The sequence below is a fragment of the Lonchura striata genome, chromosome 8, assembly GCF_046129695.1.
Source record: "Lonchura striata isolate bLonStr1 chromosome 8, bLonStr1.mat, whole genome shotgun sequence".
NCBI lineage: Eukaryota > Metazoa > Chordata > Aves > Passeriformes > Estrildidae > Lonchura > Lonchura striata.
The window spans coordinates 14,853,862-14,858,695 of NC_134610.1; positions in this window are offsets into that span (position 1 = coordinate 14,853,862).

Consider the following 4,834-nt stretch of genomic DNA (forward strand, 5'->3'; position numbering starts at 1 on the left):
CTGCAAAGTTGGAGTGTTTTGTTGCAAAGTCGGCAGAGGAGCGGTAAAAAATCAGGGGGAAAGGAAAAAAAAAGGAAAAAAAAATCCACTTTGTAGATCTCCCAACACTTTTCCCCTGGAGAAGTTTCTAAAGAGACTGAATACTGCAGAACAGGCTGTCTTTTAAATAGACTGCCTCTGGCTGCCTGCCAGCCCCTCGCTGCAATTTGAGATCCCAATGACACCTCAGCTTGACTAGGTGCCAGCAGCGAGGGCCCTATCAGTGCGCGCTCGGGCCGTGGGGGTGGGGTGCGCAGCTCCTGACTTCTGGGCTTCAAACCCCGGGCAGTGATCAAGGATAATATTATGAGGAGAGACAAGGGGAGGAGGAGGGGGAAGGGGAAGCCGAGGACTGGAAAAGGGGGGGTGGGGGGAAAGTTCAGATCTTCACGGTTTAAGAAAAAAAAAAAAAAAAAAAAAAAAAAAAAAAAAAAAAAAAAAAGCAAATTGGTTGCCGTTGGGTTGCAGGGCAGCCTGGGCTGCAGGCAGTCTGGATGGGAGAGGTCAGGGCTCTGAGTTTGGGGAGGAGGTGGAAGATTGAGTTAGCAGGGCTTGATCTTACGTGCTGTACCCTGTGCTGGAGGGGTGCGGACCCCGCCTGGTGCCCGGGGAGCCCTCGCAGCACCCGAGCGCTCCAAAGGTGAGCGCAGCAGAGATGGCTGGGTGCCTGCCAGGCAGCGACTGTCGCCCGCCCGGGCCCAGGAAGGAGCCTTTGTGTGTGCAGGGTGCCCTGCCTCCTCTCCTGTTCCCTCTGCCCCTGGGCGAGGTTTAAAACCGCAGCGAGGCTTTGCCTTGTGCCGGGGTGCGCCCCTGACACCCCTAAACAGCAAGGGTTAACACGGCCGGACAGTGAGCAGAGGGAGGGCTGGGCTGCTTGTAAGCACTGTGTTAGATTCCTCTTTGGAAAAGTTCGCTGTTGCTTAGGGCATGCCAGAAAAGAAGGGGAATTTTGCCATGTGAAGTCCAATTTGCACGTTTTAGCTCATTCTTCTGCCTCTTGCCCTGCACAAAATGGGGAGGGAAAATAAAGGGAGAGGGAAAAAAAAAAAAAAAAAAAAAAAGCACTTTGCAGTGCTCATCCCATGTCCTGGGTAGCTTGGGGTTTGTTGTCTTTTGTTCCACCGCTGCATTCCTCAGGGTTACAGTTCTCCCGGCCCTGGTCCTTCTCACTTGCCTCCCTTACTTCTCATTCATCTCTAGGAGCAAGGAATCTGGAAGCGTAGGGGAGGGAATTTCCAAAACCGGGGTGTGCAGCCCCCGCAGCTGTGCTCAGGGGTTACACCTGGAGCAGGGGCGTGAGCAGAACCAAGGGTGGGAGTCTGCTCAGAAGCTCAAGCACGGGGGCATCTACCAGGGCAGTGAGAAATTCAAAGGGATCAGCTAACTCCGAGTGAGGTTTATGTGCGATTCGAGTCAACCCCCCTTCCACACAGGCACACACTCCTCCAAAGCTTCATATTCCCCAGGTTTCTTTTTAGATCAGTCATCTGTGCAGCTGCATTGCATGGATTTTGCCACTAGAATGCACCCTTATCTATGCTAAGAGGACGGATGGTTGCTTAAAAGCATTAACTCCTTCTTCTCCAAAATTTCCAGTTTAAGGCTTTCTTTGCACCTCTCAGGTGTTCCTTGTTTTACTGCCTTTCTACCCCATGTGGACTCAGCAGTAAAGATCAAATTCCTCCTGTTCTTACCCCTTGTTCTTCAAAAAAGAAAACAATATTACTAAGCTTGGTTGGGTGGTTTTTTCTTTTCTTTCTACCAAGAGTTTTTTCCAGAGGCTTTATTTATTACTACCTGAATCTCTGCTTAGATCACAGTTAACTGAAAAAAAAAAAATCAAAGAAAATAAAAGGCACCTTTAAGGTAAGAAAAGCACTCTCCAGGGGTTTTATCTTGAAGTGCTTTAAAATGGTTTCTCCAGTTGACACTTAGGGCTTTTACAGCATATTAATTGCATCCTGCCACTGTTTTTTATGAGAATCTGCCATTTGTCTGAATGGGTGCTTTGCAGAAAATAGCACCAGGCAGAGAGTGAGCACTGTTCACCTGGAGATCTGGAAGCACTTTGTGAGAGGGCTTAGGGCAGGAGAAAAATGGCTTTCTTCATTCTCCCATCCACCCTGTAAGAAACGGAGTGCCCCCTATGAATACGTGGTACAGAGACAGTGAGAGTATCTGAGGGGTGGAGGAGAGGTTTCACTCCCACTCCTACCTGCGAGACACAAAATGGTGAGGCATGTAGAGAACTGCCTCCATCAAGCCCAGCTGCAAGCCCTGGCATGGGAGGCTCGGGCACGGCTGGATTGCCACGGGGCAGAGATCCTGCAAGGGATCCCAGGGGAAGCTGCTCTAAATTAGGGCTGTCCGGGAAATTTCTCTTGGGCCAAAACTCAGATCATGTGAAGCTGTCTTGCAGCCACACTCATTTCACTCCTGTGCTGCCCTGCGAGGACACTCATCCACAAAAGCTTGCCTCAGTTGTATCCTCAGCCAGAAAATGACAATATTTTAGCCATGAGAGGCACCCTCTTGGCAGGTTTCCCTGCATTTTATGAAAGTAGTCTCAGCTTTGGGGATCTTAGGGCTGCCACCTGTACTGAACCACTGAGGCCAGCAGTTGGGATGGAGTTGCAGATGATCCCCTGGTCTGTGCTCTCTCCATGTTTTTCACGAGGTCTGTCTTTCTGGCACCTTCTGCTGACACCAAAAAATGCCCACTATCCTGGCAACATAAGACAGCCACAGTGTATGTGTATGGCTGGCCGTGAGCTGTAGGAGAGCCTGCAGCTAACAAAGATCACATTTCTCCTGGCTTGTGCTCTTCCAGGGGAGATCACAGTTATGTTTTATGTTTATAAGAACATGCTCTCTTGTTTCGAGGGAGTGAACAGAGAGCGTTCAGAGGCAACCAACGTTTCTATTAGTGTCTTCTAGTGTATTGCATTGCTATAGGCTCTATGTGTTACATATAGCTCTGCTGCAAAAAGAGAAATAATTATTTGGAAAGCAGTTAGTGTTCTTAACATATCAGATATGTTACACTTCATTATGATAATCTCAGTAATATGCAAAAGCACTGACTTTCCTGGGTATGATAAAGAGGATGGAACACATACTTTAATCAGTTTGGGCTAAACTGTGTGTTTTGGAAGCACTTGGAACATAAAAAAAAGCTCAGGCAACCTAGAAAGATTAGGAGCTGAATGACAGATACAAAAGTAAGAGACTTTTTTCTTCTCCCTCCAAAATCACTGTCCATTTTGTGTAGATCTGAAACTCATTAGGAAAATAATGCTGATACAGGAGAATGTATATTTTTTTTCATGAGCAAGTGTTAAAAAACACTGAATAGTTGTGAAATCAGGTGCCTGAAGCATCATTCTGAAAAAAAAGCCAGTATTTCTACAATCCTTGGAGGCAAAAACAACAAGCAACAGAAGTAGAACTGATGGGACAAGTCTGAGACAGAAGTGCAGAAAGGAGAGATGAACACCAGCAGGAGGTGCAGATATCAACACAGTATTTCACTTTGCATGGAGACTGCGTTGAGTGTCAAAAGTAAAATGTGATTTCTTCCCAAGATATTTGTTCTTCCCTTGGACAGTGCCTTCTTGCTTGGGATGACAACCCCAACAAGTGTTCGCAGCTTCGTGCTGGGAGCCCCGTTCCAGCAGGATCCCGCAGCCCATCCCGCAGCAGTGGATGTAGTAGAGCTAGCGAGGGCTAGGTGGCATACTGGATACGTTGGAGAGTCACCTCTAAGGACTTCCTTCCACATCCAGCAAGGGTTAGGCTGAATGAAATTATCTCTTTGCAAGCAGCTTTCTGTGTCATTAAAAAAACAAAGCAACCGATGCTTCCAGTGAAGACAGCATCAATGTTTTGCTTTCTAACATGCCTCATGGGGGTATCAATTTTAAACCGCATGTACAAATGGAGTCTCCCCCCCACCAGATCAGCGCCTGGGTGTTCTGTGGGGCTGTGCTGGCTCTGTTTCACATTATCAGGGCTCAGCTGCCAAGATTTCCAGTGGTGACGGGTAACTGGGGTGCCTCCACCTCCCAGTGGCCCACACAGGTCAGCTTGGGGTGCAAAGTGGGGGGATTCAGTAAGCGAGGGACATCAGATCCTGGGCATCAGGAGGTCCTTCCTCAGAGACTTCCACAAGGACTGAAGCATAAAGGCTATACTGGATGTTTAAATGATAGAGGCAGAAATAGCTCAGGGGACAAATTCCTCTTGCCTGAGCACAGATTAAATTAATTTCTTCTGCTAACGGGGGAGAGACAGATGTTTCATCATGAGCAGACAACAGAGGTTCTCCTTTGCACCTTCCTGGCCGGAGCGAAGAGCAGAGGTCATTGTGTTGCTGGTGGCTCTCAAGGACCTGAGTGTGGGGTGAGCAGCTCAGTGCCCCTCGCAGCGCTGTGCATGGCCCAGCAGCAAGTAGGGCTGGGAGTCTGCTCACAGCCATGGCGCCATGTGTGTTCCTGCTTCCCTGGGGCATTGGAAAAGTGCAGTCTGGCTCTGGGGAGAGGTGCTCCATGCCTGGGGATGAGTTGCAAAAGAAGCTTCACTTTCCCTTATCTGTTCAACAGGACTGCTGAGGCTTTTGTGTCTCGGAGGGGACGGGGTGGACTTAAAGGGCTGTCTTTGTAAATGGCTAGAGATCTTGTCAAGGTGCTCTGCAAGCTGGAAATATCCATGTGATTCACTCACTTTCCACCTCCACCTTCCCCCGCTTCATGCTGCCCACATTGTTTTTTTGTTATTAATTGTTTTAGATTCAGAC